Source organism: Channa argus, chromosome 12 (assembly GCF_033026475.1).
Source record: "Channa argus isolate prfri chromosome 12, Channa argus male v1.0, whole genome shotgun sequence".
Classification (NCBI taxonomy): domain Eukaryota; kingdom Metazoa; phylum Chordata; class Actinopteri; order Anabantiformes; family Channidae; genus Channa; species Channa argus.
This window is the reverse complement of record NC_090208.1, coordinates 10,037,412-10,053,918: the sequence shown is the minus strand read 5'-3', so window position 1 is coordinate 10,053,918 and position 16,507 is coordinate 10,037,412. Positions and strand designations below refer to the sequence as shown.

General features: G+C 37.8%; 1 long non-coding RNA gene across 1 annotated transcript; it reads left to right on the top strand.

Moving 5' to 3' along the window:
• The first annotated feature begins 1,340 nt into the window (after positions 1-1,340).
• On the top strand, positions 1,341-7,255 carry LOC137137448 (uncharacterized). The gene is made up of 3 exons (XR_010915726.1): positions 1,341-1,808; positions 1,891-4,548; positions 5,423-7,255. It is a non-coding gene; the product is annotated as an uncharacterized lncRNA (long non-coding RNA).
• Positions 7,256-16,507: the final 9,252 nt, after the last annotated feature.

Here is a 16,507-nt window from a genome sequence, read left to right as displayed (position 1 = left end):
TAAACACTGAAAAACTTCAAACAGCCCCTGCTAGATCCCCTGCAGTTTGCCTACACGCCAAAGATATTATTTTCCTCTCCACTGTTGCTTAGGGTTTGCTCAAGGGGGATTTGTTGGGTTTCCTCTACATACTTGTTTAGTCCTGACTTTATTATGTAAAGTGCCTTGAGATGACTTTGTTGTAAATTGGCGCTATAAAAATTAAATAAATAAAAAAAGTTGAATTGAATGGAATTATATTAGCAGACTTGGCCAAAAAATCTGATACGTCTTCTGTTTCTGATACTCTGTACTTGTGATTTTCCGTGTAAGTTAAATGCAGAACATGCATTGAGCTATATTACATTTTGCCAAATTTTCATATTTTCTTTAATTATTTATAATGTCAGACTATCTTTGTCACATAGTTTACTTATGCAAATAAAACTTATTTGAATTCCACTTTAACTTGGCAGAGGGAGCGAGGGGCTGCATTTTACAGTGAGTGCAGTACATGTGGAACACATACGGAGACACGGGAGTCCTCAGTGAGGAAGACAAAGCTCATAAACAAATAGTGCTGAGGTTGGTGTTCTTTATGCGTTTTAATATCTTCTTCATCTTACATCAACAACACTTTGAATGACGGAAATTCTGAGAATACAATTTTTATCTTACTGTCTGGACACTTGTAATATTTGATATTTGAACAGTTTAGTCACCACGGAACCACTGCCTGCATGTGTGTTCTGTAACTGGGAAGGACAGACTGTTTGTAAAACAAGAAAATTTGACTATTTATTTTTATTTTTTTATCTTTTCCCATACAAACGCGTTTGTGTAGGTTATTTTCTCATTTAGTAAGTGTTATAGCATATATTCCTAAAAAAAAAACACTCTTTAGTTACTAAACTCCTCATTGTAATCTCTGAGCTGCTGTCAGACATGAGACTTGAAGAGTGAAGGATAACAGTGGAGTCGTGACATGTAGGACCAAAGCAGTGAGTTTTGTAAAGCCGAGGGGGGAATGTAGATTCAGGTTATATTTCTTTGTGGGTTTGTCACTTCAAGCGACCAATTTCACATTTTACAGTCATTTAATGGAAAACAACTTTAATCGTGCATCGGCTAAAGTCAGAGATGTTTATACAAAGTGGCACAGAATGTTTTTTTTAAGTCTTTTGTTTTTGAGTCCCTCAATGTCATGGAAAAATTCTGTCTACGTTGAAAAACTTATGTGAGGCCAAATAACTGATTCATTTTCTCTTCCAGAGATGCCAGAGAACTCTTCTACGTCCTTCACTGATTCCCTTCCTCTCTCCTCCCCTAACTCATCCCTGGCTTTTTATTCACACTGCCTCATGGAGCAGCCAATCTTCTCAGCCTTTGCTGCTTACACCATCACCAACATCGTCCTCCTCCTCCCTCTCTGCATCCTCGTCCTGTGCCACGGTCTCAAACGATGGCAGCAGCCACACTCCTCCTCAGCCTCATCAACGACGGCTCACTCTGACAGCTTCACCTACCATTTAGTCACCATGGAGATCGTTTTTTTCTTTGGGTGCATTATCTGTTGTTGTGGGTCTTACATTAATCACTTTCAAATAATTATGGTGGGCATCAATTTCCTCAGCTTTACCTGGTTTGGTGAGACATTCTTTCAGCCCCTGACCTGTATGGAACATTACTTGGCTGTTGTTCATCCCATCACCTACCTGAGTTTGAGAAAAGAGAAATGGATCAGGATCAGAAACATCATCACCGGCGGTGGTTGGCTGTTTTGCTTTGCAGGGACAGCTCTGGTTACTAAGGAAAACATTTCCTCAGTGGTAAGGTTGTGCGTCTTGATTTCCTCCTTAATCATCATCTCGTTCTGCAGCCTTTCTATTCTCTGTGTTTTGATTCGTCCAGCCCCAGGGAGACAGGACAGGGACCGGATGACGGTTAATCAGTCAAAGCTAAAAGCTTTCTACACCATCGTGGCCATACTGGGAGTGCTGCTGTTGAGGTGTCCTTGGAACGTCCTTTTGACCATGTTGTATGTGGTGAATGTAATGAATGCAGGATGTGTGGTGTCCTTGTGTGAACTCTGGATGAGAATCCCCAGCACTCTGGTGTTACCTCTGCTGTTTCTACAGAGATCAGGGGTGTTAGCAGGTTGCAAAAACATCAAATGAGAATTAAGTGTATCGCTTCAGATGTAATTAAGCAAAACGATTCAGAGCTGAAAAAGTCATACCACTAAATTGCGTGATGACGAATTATATACATGCTACCGGGATAGTTTTTTATGCCACATGGGGACAGTACACCTCCAAAACATGTAGACAGACACATAATCACATTCCTATCTTAGTAATTTAACATTAAAACTGTTTGTAGTATCATTACCAGATTAAATGATTTGTATCAGTTTATATTGTGCCTACATATTGGCTGTAATGTCAAAAGGTTCGTTTATTCTTCTGCAATTAAGTAAATTCTTGCAGTGTTGTAAGTGGTTGCCGTAATTTAGACAGGAGCACATGTTGGTCAAATTGTGCCCCTTTTGTGCATCCGTGGACAAATCATATTGCCGTTACAGGTACCCTTTGGTGTGACTACTGGATGCTGGAAGAACAACTTTAGATACACACAAACACTGCGTTAGCATTAGGGAAAACAACTTCAGGTTAAAGTTATGTTAAGAGACGTCTTAACATCTTACATCTCGCACTGAAGTTGAACCCCAGTTTCCTGTGTCTTGCTGGATCTTGTTGTTCCCATCCAACACCCCGTCCATCTGCCTACCATTCTTTTTCACTTCCTATAGTACATCACTGATGTTGAGCGTTAGCGACTTGACAAAGCGGTGCACATAGACACGCACACAAAGATGGGAGTTGTAGAACTTTATTCTCTTCAGAAAATATCAAACTTCCCAGTGTTCTCACAGTTAGTTTGGTAATGGTAAACATCATAATTATAAGCAAGATCAGCATCGCAAAGGTTAACAGTTCATAACTGTTTTGGACAAGTTAGGAGTGAAATGCTCCAACACTTCAGTGGTTTCTGATTGTGAAGGAGTTGCCATTGCACTGTGGTTCACTTCCCTCCAGTCATTTGTTCCTCAAGCTTTAGCACTGGGCTGTGGAGGAATGGTAGGTTAGTGGTCAAACAATGATGCCCATGTGCCCAAAAAAAAGTTTTTGCCACAGAGAATTACTGAAAAATGAGGGGCTATAGAAACTGATATTTTTTCCAGAGACTTGCAAACTGGGAACAATGACTCTTCTTGTTACGAAAATTTGGTGAAGTATCATTTGGAAAGTGTAAGAGGAGCAGGATTATTTTATTTTATCCCGTTCATGTGTACTTGTGGAGCAGATGTCATTTCCACACCATCAATTTCCAGCATGGGAACAGTCTCTCTGTAAATTGTTGGAATTCAGACAGCTTTGATGGGCAAACGTGATCATTGTGTGCTAAGGTCTGAAATCTTGCTCTCTCTACACAGCAGGTTAGGATTGTGTCAAAGTGTAAAAATTGAAATTACAGAGTGAAATTTTATATATAAAATGTACTAAAATAGGTTTAAATTGGGAAAAAGGTGAGAAATCAGACAGATTTGAAACATGACATATAAGTAATGAAGACAATACAAAATAATTCAGTTATGCAACAACTTGTTATAACTGTGCGACATTGTGACAGTTTATCCAAAATTTCATTCATTTCTATAATCACACCTAACAAAATAATTGTCGCATACTAAGAAATCGTTACAGTAAGCTACAGCTGCAGGTGTGATTAAAACAACACTGTCAAGCTCATATGACGGTTCACAATTTACAGATTAATAGCTCTGTGTGATTTGTATAAGTATCAGACTTTGTTGAGTTATCATTTGAATTCTGTCAACTTTTCATTACACTGGACAAAAGAAAAATAAACAAACAAAAAACAAATTAGAATTGATAAATTGCTGAATAAACTGATTTACAACTTAGGATCTGTTTAAAATGTCTTTGACTTAGTTTACTGGACACCTGTTGTAGTCTGTGATGCACAAATGATGAGATGGTATATTGTTTGGTATAAAAAAAATATATAAATGCAGATTTTTAGAGTAACTAATGTTATTGCAGAGAGTCTGTATGATGTGCAGTCTGTTCTGTATGTTTTTCCATGTGAATTTAAATCCCAAATATTTATTAAACTCTATTACAAATTGCTAAATTTACATATGTCTTTAATTATAAATATATAAAATACAGGACAATGGTTGGTTCTGCTGCCTCGCAGTTTGAAAGTATCTAGTTCAAACCCACCTGCCCCCTGTGGGCTTTCTGTGTGGAGTTTGCATGTCCTCCCTTTGCTTGCGTGGGTTTTCTCCAGTTTCCCCCCAAATACCTGCATGTTAGGTAATTGGTGACTCTAAATTGCCTGAAGGTGGGAATGTGAGTGTGAATGGTTGTCTGTCTGTTTGTGTCTCTCTTTGTTGGTACTGAAGTAAACTGGAGACCTGTCCCTGCCTCTCGCCCTACGAAAGAGGGCACAGGCTCCAGCCCCACCGCGATCCTAAAGAGGGTAAGTAGTTACAGATAATGGATGGATAGAAATATTGAAAATGTCAGACTATCGTTGGGATGTTGTTGTTTTTTTTTATGCAAATAAAACTTATTTGAATTCCAATTTAACAATCCTGTATATGTGGGGCACATACTGTGATACAGGAGTCCTCACTGAGGCAAAGGGAAGAGAGAGCAGGTTTTGGAAACAAATATTGCTAAAGTTGGTCTTTTTGCTTTGTAATATCTTCATCATCTTACATCCAGAGTACAGAGTCCACAGAGTTTTATTATGCAAGTTTTATCTTACTGTTGTGGACACTTGTGTATTTGACATTCAAACCCTTTACTCATCACACTTGCATTTGTGTTATGTAACTCTGAAGGAAGGACATACATTTCTTTATTTATTAGTGCAGTATTGCATCTATTTATTAGTATGTGTAAGTAAGTGACTTTTTTATTTTTGTTCACAGATTTTCCTATATACGTTTGTATGTACATTTTGCAAACAAGTTATTTACCATTTGTTACCTTTGTTGCAGTATTCGTATTCATTTAAAACTTCTTTGGTCCAATTTAGGAATATGAAACAAGAAATCCACATTTTTATTTCCAGGTATTTACATCTGGATCAGATACACAACTTACAAGATAGTACCTTTTGTTTCAACCCACCCGTTCGATATTTGTATGGTCCAAACCACAAATTTGTGTCACAGGATGTACAATACAAAACGCAGACTTCCTGATTAGGAAAAATTAAAATACATTTAATTAGGGAAAAAAATTGGATGAAGTTAAAAAAGGAGCAGAGGCTTCAACGTATAGACCTGTAACTGAATTTTTATGTCTTCCAGAGATTTCAGTGAACTCCTCTTCATCCTCCACAGATTCTTTCCCTCTCTCCTCCACCAACTCCACCCTCATGTTTCAGTTACACTGCTTCATGGACCAGCCAAACTCCTCAGCCTTTACTGCTTACACCATCACCAGCCTCCTCCTCCTTCTTCCTCTCTGCATCCTCGTCTTCTACCACGGTCTCCGACGTCGGCAGCAACCGCGCTCTTCCTCCACAGCGTCAACGACGGCTCACTCTGACAGCTTCACCTACCATTTAGTCACCATGGAGATCGTTTATTTCTCTGGGTGCATTATCTGTTGTTGTGGTATCTACAATTACCATTTTCAAATAACTCAGACAGGCACCTATTTCCTCTGCTTTACCTGGTTTGGTGAGACATTCTTCCAGCCTCTGACCTGTATGGAACATTACTTGGCTGTTGTTCATCCCATCACCTACCTGAGTCTGAGAAAAGAGAGAGGGGTCAGGATCAGAAACATCATCACTGGCTGTGTTTGGCTGCTTTGCATTGCAGCTACAACTGTGGTTACTATAAAAAACACCTCTGAAATAGTGAGGATTTGCATTTTATTTCCCTCCTTAATGATTATCACCTTCTGCAGCCTTTCTGTTCTCTGTGTTCTGATTCGTCCAGGCCCAGGAAGACAAAACAGGGACCGGATGAGGGTTAATCAGTCAAAGCTAAAAGCTTTCTACACCATCGTGGCCATACTGGGAGTGCTGCTGTTGAGGTGTGCTTGGAACGTCCCTTTGGCAGTACTGTATATGATGAATGTAGAGAATGTTGGATGTGTGGTGGCTATATATGAACTCTGGATGAGGATCCCCAGCACTCTGGTGTCACCTCTGCTGTTTCTACAGAGATCAGGAGCATTTGCAGCTTGTAAAAACATTAAAGGAAAATAAAGAACAGTACTGTGCAAAAAAGTTAGTACTTATGTTTTTTGGCTAAACAAGGTAATTAAAATAATCCGATCACAGTGGGTTTTAATGAAACCTCAGACGAACAACAACATATAACTTTTGCTACAGTTGCCCAGGAACCAGGACCAGCATTGTGATGCCATGTTGGGGTTGTGGCCAAACAAATGCTGATCGCATGATGCACGTGGGCCCAAAAATCCTTTCTGTCACAGAGAACCTTTATTGAAGTTGTTGTAAAGCAGTGCTATTTAGTTTTTTGGGTTTTTTTGTGATATTACAAAGTGGGAACTTTGACTCTTTTTAAAATAGATTTGTGTCATTTAGAAAGAAAACAGCAATTTTATTTTATTCCTTTAATGCATGTGCAAGGTTTTGAGAGTAGATGAAACACTTATTATGTCAGCTCAACACCATCAAGGTGCATCATTTACAATCTGTAAATTGATGGAATTCTGGTTCTAATTACACTGTAAAGATTTGGCAGTGGTTGACAACAGTGATACGTGTGTGATAACATCTGAAAAACTCTCTTTAGTCAACAGATTTGGATTGGATCAAATTGTACAGATCAATAGATTTTGTTAATTAACAAAAACATATTTGCATCATGACAAATAGTTTCTTTAAATTGCAGCTGCAGATTTGATTAAAACAACACAACCATTCTGACACCAATATTCACAAAGCCTTAATAAAGCTGTGTGATTTGGATCCACATAATGTGAACTCTGTCTGCTTTTCATCGTAATGGACCAATAATTCCTATTACAGCTGCACTGATACACTGCTGAACAAGCTGCACACAGGGGATGTGTTTAAAATGCGTTTATTTGACTTACTTACTCTATGAATGCATAAATTATCCAATGGTATAATGCAGTGGCAATGACGAAGAATTATAAATGCTGGATTTTAGAGAAACTGTTGTGTGGACGTGTTTTTTGTGTACATTTAAACGCAGAGCATGCACTTAGCTCTTCTATACTGCAAAATGGCCATTTTCTGGATGTCACACTACCTTTTTCACATAGAGTATTTATGCAAATAAAACTTATTTGAATTTCAATTCACTTGGCAGAGGCAGCGAGGGGCTGCAATATACAGCGAGTACAGTAGATACTGACACATACTGAGACACAGAAGTCCTCAGAAAGGAAGAGCAGAGAGAGCTCACAAACAAATGCTGCCAAGGTGGGTGTTCTTTTCCTTTTTAATATTTTCATCATCTTACATCCACAATACTGGAGATGAGTGAAATGCACAGAATACACATTTTCATCTTTATGTTAGAAGGCTTGTACAGTTTCAAACAGTTGTCCGAACAAATGTTCTCTCATCAGAAAGTTAATTTTATTGAATATATCAAGAAGCATGCAAACTTATGAACCAATATAATTTTCTGTATTTTACTATAGTTATAAAGTATACATTTCTGTTACATTTTTGTTTCTTGCGATGATAAATGGACAGTTGTACTCGCAGTTTTTTTTAAAGAACTAAGGTCACTTTTTTAAAATGGGAATTGTTGAATACGAACAAAAATTGTCTAATGAAATTGCCTCATACATACTAAGCTATACTTTGGCAGTCTTCCAACCTTAACGCTCATTTGTTGGCCTTTCAAATAGCCAACAGGACAGTTTAAATAGTGTCCCTAAGTAGGGAGGGAGACTTCTGTCAGTGGCCTTTGGTGCCAGTTAACATAATGGCAGCGGGTTTCACAACGTTTTTGTCTTACAACATTAAAAATATACAATAAAACATTGCAAACAAAAAAGAAGGGAAAAAGAATACCAACAGAGCCAGGACAATATGTGTTGTCATCGATGTCATTTCAACATTTTTCTATTTAACAGTCTTGTCTTTTTCTCTTCCAGAGATGCCAATGAACTCTTCTACATCCTCTGGTGATTCCCGTCTTCTTGAAGTGTATTGCTACATGGTCAAGCCATTCTCCTCGGTCTTTACTGCTTACGCCATAATCAAAAACCTCATCCTCCTACCTCTCTGCATACTCGTCCTCTACCATGGTCTTCAGCGATGGCGACAGCAGCGCTGGTCCTCCACAGCATCAACAATGACTCACTCCGAAAGCTTCACATACCACTTAGTCACCATGGAGCTGATCAGTGTCTTCGGCTGCATTATCTGTTGTTGTGGCGTCTACGGTAACAGTTTCCAAATGATAAGGGTGGGGGACAATCTCCTCTCCTTTACCTGGCATGGAGAAACTTTGTACCAGCCTTTAACCTGTGTGGAGCACTACTTGGCTGTTGTTCATCCCTTCACCTACCTGAGCCTGAGAAAAGAGAGAGGGGTCAGGGTCAGGAACATCATCAATGGCTGCATTTGGCTGCTTTGCTTTGGAATGACATGCCTGGTTACTATGGAAAAAATGTCCATAATAATGATATTCTTCCTCTTGATTACATCCTTAGTCATTGTCTCTTTCTGCAGCCTTACTGTTCTGTGTATTCTGGTTCGTCCAGGCCCAGGAGAACGGGGCAGAGAACGGGAGAAGGTTGATCAGTCAAAGCTGAGGGCTTTCTACACCATCGAGGCCATACTGGGAGTGCAGTTGTTGAGGTTTGCCTGGAATTTGGCTTTAGCAGTGTTCTATCTGTTGAATGTTTCCACTGGTGAATGTGTAGTCAGCATGTCTGAAATCTGGGTGAGAATCCCCAGCAGTCTGGTGTTACCTCTAATGTTTTTACAGAGAGTAGGAGTGTTAGCATTCTAGAAAAGCATCACATAAGAAAAAGGATTCTGATGGATTTACATGAATTAAACCACTCCAGATACAAGTAGAAAATATAAACCTTCAATATTCATATTCATGTCTTCATTAATTTTGGAAAACTTGTTGACAATTATTTAAACGTTATTGTATTTTGAATGCTGAAGGTTATTGAGAAATTAAATGGTCTGTATGAGTGGTTTTCATACCCATATGTATATGCATGTACCAAAAGGCCAAAACGAATGGCTGGTCAGCCACTGCTGTGACTAATATAGATGATGTGGCTCACCACTCAGCTCCCTTGAGTTAAGTAGCCCTGGCTACAGAAATCTGAATGGCGTGGTGTCAAGTTAGAGTTAGGTCAGATGCTTCCTTTGTTGATAAGACTATGCACTTTTTGGAATAAAGTTTAACTGAGGCTGTAAATTATTTTGCAACCACTGCTACCTAGCTTGCTTCCTCCGCTATCCCCACTAGTTAGAAAAAGTTATCAAGGAAGTAAAAAAAAAAAAATCATTATTCTACCAAACTAAAAAATAAATATATATTAGTGCAAAAGTTTATATCCCCCTTAATAAATTTATTAAAAATAACTTTAACTTCAGAGTACAACAAATGTATTCATTTCTTTACAAATTTTTATGCTTATGCTTAATGAATTTAAATTTGGTCAGTATATTTCTTTTTAGATTATTTATGAATAAAAAATAACCATCCTATACAAAAATATGACATGAATCTAAATCTTTGCACCAGTTTATGGGCAAATGTTAGTGGTTAGATGTTGAGGAAAGACATTAATAAAAATACATATTATATTTTCATTTTATGTATTTTATTTTTATTGTATTTTATTTGTTTTATTGTAGGTTTATTCCTTATTAATTTTAAATATTGCTTATTGTTTGTAATGTTCAAATGCTTTTAATGCCATGTGCAATATATATCTGCTAGGCCTCATCTAATCATAAAATAAAAGTGTTTAAGACTCTTTCTTATGATTATGATGAACATAAGCATATAATATGCTCCACATCTGATTGTGTTGCTTGTAGGAGCATGAGACATAACTACAGTTACACAGAAAGGCTTCCCATGCAAATAAAATACAACAAATAGCTTTAAATTATTGATTTAAATTTTCTGTACTGCAACTGGCTTTACCTGTCAAAAAAGCTTTATAAATGCATTATAAGAACTGCTGTGGCTGTATTGATTGATCAGTAGTGTGTGCATTGATTTTTATGTATAAAATGCTTTGAAATCTTTTATATACTGTTTTATTTTCCATTTGGTGTCAGGTTGTAATTGCCGACTCGTCAATTGGCCTGTCACTCTGCCTGTGTCACATTGTTGGTATTAATGCAAATGATATATTTAAATATTTTGTTAAATTGGTGGCACCAGTGAGAGGTAACAGGAGCACAGTATATGTGGAGCAAATACTCAGACAGGAATTGACATTGAGGAGACAAAGCATACTCGGAAACAAACACAGATAAGGTCGAGGTAATTACTTTTTATTATCTTATTCTTTTTTTAAAATCTACACTATTCAAATTTCTATTCCAGCTTATATTTGATAGTATTTACTCTTTGATATCTTTTACAACATAGAACATAGCACCTTTTGCATCAGATTGTATCAGACCCAAATGTAACTGAGTAAATATATTAAAACATTAGTTTCAAATGAGTTGCAAAGCGCTGCAGTGTCTGCAAATGCTCTTATTTAGGGCAGTGAAAAAAAAGGCTGAAGCGATTCAACCTAAAGGACATAACAAAATCACACCCTCAAATAAAAATAAAGCTGAACTGCAGATTGTTACAATTCTTTTTGAATTTGTAACTGCAGTTGCAGCATTTTTGGTTTTGGCAGTCTACACGGTAATTTAAATAATTGTTACTGTAAAATGTATAAAGCTCAGCTTCAATCATTTACATGTTGCTCCCACCATCAGAAATATTATTACCTTTCCAGTAATCAGTTTAAACATTATTATAGTAACCTTAAATTGTACCTATTTTACTTTTCATTTAGACATAATTATACTTCGGTAACATATTTGTATCAACATAATATTTAATGCACATATAATAATACATTTTCTTTTAGTTCAAGAGCAGGTGCTTGTGCTCTTCATATAACTCACTAACGTTTCCGAATTCCAAATTTAACCTATCTTAGCTCCGCTAGCTTAGCAGTTAGCTTTTAGTAACACCTCCTGCTAGCTTTCCCCCGGCAGTTGGGGAAGCCAGGCCGGCTGGGTGATGGTTCGTAACAGATCGAAATGCTAAACAGATCCCCGAGGTTCATCACCACTCATTTCATCTTTCCAATTGGTTTTTCTCACTCAGCAACACACCCGCTGAGAAACCAACTCTGGTAATTGGCAGCTCTATAGTCAGAAACATGACGTTAGAGACTCCAGCAGCCATAGTCAAATGCATTCCTGGATTCCTGGATTATTAATCACACGGGTTAATGATGCCTGATAATGCAAATGTTGCTCCGTAGTGTTCTCTAGACCCCTGCCGAATCTGAACAGTGATGACATGTACAGCCGCACGTCGTCATTTGACTGCCGACTGTCTAGGTGGTCTCCATCAGACGATGTGTGCTACATAAATAAATTGATTATATGTAAACTTTTGCACTGATTGCAATGTTGTTTTATTAAAATTATGAATGCATGTTCTTCATCAGTAGGTACCAAAAAGTGGTCAAGGAGTTTATCAAAAAAGTTATAGTAAAAATAATGAAAATGTCATTGGATCAAAAGTTTGCCTCCGTCTTGATAAATTGATAAATAATTAACATTAATAATTTCTGATGAAAGAACATTTGATCTAGCTGAATGGGCATAACATTTTACGTTGGTTAAAAAAAAGATTTTTGGGTTTTCTCTTCGAGGAGGCACATTTGCATCCAGCTGTACCCTTGTGCACTGGGCAGTAGCACACAAGGTTTTGAGGTACGAAAATGAATCTACTTTTAACTCAGATGTAATAAATGTATTTTTTTTTTACATTTGATTCTTACGTGTCGTCTTCTCTTTTAGATATGCTGTTGAACTCATCCTCCCCATCCAATGACTCGCTTCAATCATCCTTTCTCCCTTTTGGGCTTGATTGTTTCTTCGACCAGCCAAGATCCTCAGTCTTCATCACTTACACTGCAATCAACATTCTCCTCCTTCTCCCTTTGTTCAGCTTGGTCCTCCACCGTGGTCTCCAGCAGTGGCGGCAACAGCGTTCCTCCACCGCAGCATCAACAAGTAACTCAGACATTTTCACCTACCACATGGTCACTATGGAGATACTAAATGTCTTTGGGACCATTCTTGGCTGTTGTAGCATCTACGGGGAATATTCCACAATTTTAATAGCATGGTACTATGCTTTCTGCATGAACTGGTATGGGGAGACATTCTTTTACCTTCTGACCTGTTTAGAGCACTATTTGGCTGTCGTTCATCCCATTACCTACCTGAGCTTGAGAAAACAGAGGGGGATCCGGATAAGAAACATCACCATTGGCTGCATTTGGCTGTTTTGTTTTGGGGCAACAGGTCTGGAGGCTGCAAGAATCAGAACCTTAATAATGGATGCTTTTCTTACATGCTCTTCTATAACCATCATCTCCTTCTGCAGCCTTTCTGTTCTCTGTGTTCTGATTCGCCCTGGACCAGGCGAGCGGAGCAGGGACCAGGAAAGGGTTGACCAATCAAAGAAAAGGGCTTTCTACACCATCATGGCCATCCTGGGAGTGCTGTTGTTGAGGTGTGCTTGGAATCTGGTTTGGGGCTTGTCGTCTATGTTAAATGGAGACACTGATAAATGTTCTTGGATCATGGGTGAAGTCTTGAGTGATCTCCCCAGCAGTCTGATGTTACCTCTGCTGTTTGTACACAGAGCAGGAATGTTAGCGTGTCGCAAGAACCTCAAATGAGAATAAGCAAATGACACATTTCATTATGTGTTTTTATGAGAATATATAAAGTTCAGATTTTTTTCTGAAATCAAAATCTTTACAAAACTTGTATAATTCACATTTTTCATGTTTAGTTTTATATGTATCTAATTTTACTTTGTCTTAATTAGTTTTATTCTGCTGTTTATTCGTTAACCAATTTTTTATTGCTACTTTTTTAAGTGTTATTCTAGTACTTTATTGCCTATGTAAAGTACTTGCCTCTGTGTTTGAAATGTGCAATATAAATGAAGCTGTCTAATCATAAATCTGAAGTGTTCATGAGCCTTTCTTGTTTTATGCTGAGATAGAGTGATTGTCATGCAAATAAGTATTTGTTCCACAGCTGTTTGTGTTGCTTTAGGAGCAATAGGCCATAAGTACAGGTAAACAGGTGTGTGTGTGCAAGGTTCTGCACACACACACACACACACACACACCTACACACACACACACACACACACACACACACACACACACACACACAAAAGTAAAATAGCTTCTATTGTTTGTTTGAATTCATTTTTTCCTTTTTGCAGATTCATTTAAAATATTTTTATTTAATTAAATGATTTAAAAAATATTTAATTAAAATGAATCATTATGTTAGAACAACAGGAAACACATACATTATATAGGCATAAAGATATTTATGATATAACTGTCGAGTATTTGTTAACTGACACTGTCCTCACAGTACTCACCATAGGCCAAAATCATGTTTCTTACCTGCTGAAGGGAAAATTTCATAAAACAAACCTAAAACAAACAATGTTTCTGAAATTACAGTCAGTGCCCAGTGTCTTCTGTCAAAGTTGTAGATATTAATAACTGTGAGACTATAGCTTGCTTGTTGTTTTGTCTTTAGAAAGATATAACATGCACTTCTTACTCCTCAGCCAAGAAAATAGACCATTTAACGTGACATCTGAAGACAAGTTCCAGAGCTTCTTTGGGAATCCTGAGTTTTGTGGCGAATTATAGGCTCAATAGTGGGATTGTTAGTGTAAAGCACAGTGTTTCAGGTGTCACTAAAACAACAAAACTTGGCAAAGACCACAGTGTTTTGACTGTCTGATTTGGTTAATCATCAGACTATGTCAACGTATCATTGAATTCTTTCATTCAGTTCATAACAGTGGACCATTAATAACTAATTACATTAATTTCATTGATTTGTATTTAAAAGGGTTTAGGAAAAGGATCATTCATTTATTTTATTTTAACTGACTTACTTTACTGTAGCTGGACACTAGTTGTAGTCTATACTGTATTACAGCCTTAGGACATTAATAACCTTCTGTGTGGTGCATTCTCACAGGTGCCGTGTGAGTCTGGGGGATGTGTCCATATTATAGTAGTAGGTTTTTTTTATGCATAAGTTTAATTTTGTGTCTTATTATAATAGTTGACTCGCAGTTGGTTTTAAAAATGCCAGTCTGTCGCTGTCATTTTTTTTATGCAAATTGTAATTTAACTTGGCAGCAACAGTGAGAGACTGCAATATTCTACGAGGACAGTATGTGTGGAGCAAACACTCAGTTGGCAGTGACAAGACAAAGAAAGAAAGCATGTAAGGAAATACCGATAAGGTTGGTGTTATTGCTTTTCAAAATCAGAATCTTTCTCTTTTTATTGGAATGGCAAAGATGCATGACTATGAAAAGTTTAGATTTCATCTATTATTTGACATAGTTTACATTTAGATATGTTAAACTAAAGAGAGCACAGTACATTATCTATTTGATGACCAACATTTTGAATGAGCAACATAATTGAAACATATAATTTTAAAGCAAATTATAGTTTAAAAATAGGGCAGCATATCGGTGGAGAGGCTAAAGTTGTAGTAATGTAACACAAGTAACAACTGCCCCAGGCATATATCCATGCCCATTTGGCAGGAATCAATAAGGTACTGAAGTATGAAAATGAAACCTCTTTTAATTTAGCAGTAGTCAAGTGACTTTATATTTGTATAGTTCAGAACATAAACTTGTGCAAGAGAGTGTGTCACTCAGTGTCAGTCAGAACACTATACTGTATACAGGTACAGCTCTTAGAGCTGTGACACACCTAGTCAACCAGCGTCAGGCCAAAGGAACGTGTCCGTCAGCCTAGTTTAGTTGGGGTGTCCCACACTGTCAGCTCTAGCAGGACCCCTGATTGGTAGCTTTTTACCCCATTTGACATGTTAAAGCAGAGTTGGTCCATCAGTGAAAAAGACAACTATAATTTGCTGTTCAGCTTCACAAATCACCCGCCTCAAGAGACCATGATATTAACAACACCACTACAATTTGTAATTTTTATCAGACATATGTTTGATTAGAAGTAGGTGTCAATTACTGTATCTGCTGTAAGCGAGAGTGGTGTGAAAATTGAAAGCTAATGTTGCTTTATTTACAGTTACGTCTAGTTTATGCCTTCGGCTTTCTTTTTCTCTGATGCATAAAATACAACCCAACATGCTTGTCCTGTTTTCCCAGCCCGTTCTCCTTCTCGCAGCGATTATAAAATGAAAAAGTCTCATAGGGAGGTGGACAGAGTGGTGGATGGTACAACAAGACACAGGACGTAAAGAAGTAAATGTGTGCTGTTGACACAGTTTGCAGGGCTTTCAATTTATCTTCTAACTCAAACTTATGCTGAAGATGTTTTTCCTGACCCTAACGCATTGTTTGTGTATATGTAAAATCTCTCCCTCAGCGTCAAATGGTGACGCCAAAGTCTATCTGCAGCGTCAATACCAGACGCAATTGTTCCCAGGGCATCAAATAGCCTCCTGTTGCAATACCAAAGGTTACCTGTGGCCTCAAAGGACATGGTCTTTGACGGCGCTAATTCTTTTACGTTGGCTTGGTTGTTTCACAGCCTTTGACCGTTAAACCAGATCAAGGATAACCCATAAAACTATTACAATATGGCTGACAGAGAAGGCAATTTTCTACAGTAAGAGATATATTACATGCACTTCCTAAAATTTGTCACGTCTTTTTCTCTTGCAGATATGTTGACAAACTCTTGTGCCCCATCAAATAATTCCCATTTTCCTATCACTCTCCCTTTTGGACTGGATTGCTTCTTCATTCAGTCAAGCTCTGTAGTTTTCCTGATTTACACCATAATCAACCTTGTCCTCCTTGTCCCTCTTTGCAACTTTGTCCTCTACCACGGACTCCAACAACGGCGGCGACTCCGCTCTTCTTCCACAGCAGCAACAACAAGTCACTCTGACATTTTCACCTACCACATGATCGCCATGGAGATAATTAATGTCTTTGGAACCATACTTGGCTGTATTAGTATCTACATTAATTATTCCCCAATGTTAATGCTATGGTATAATCTTTTCGCCATTAGTTGGTATGGGGAAACATTCTTTCACCTTCTAACCTGTGTGGAGCACTACTTGGCTGTCGTCCATCCCGTCATCTACCTTAGCCTGAGAAAACACAGAGGGATCAGGATCAGAA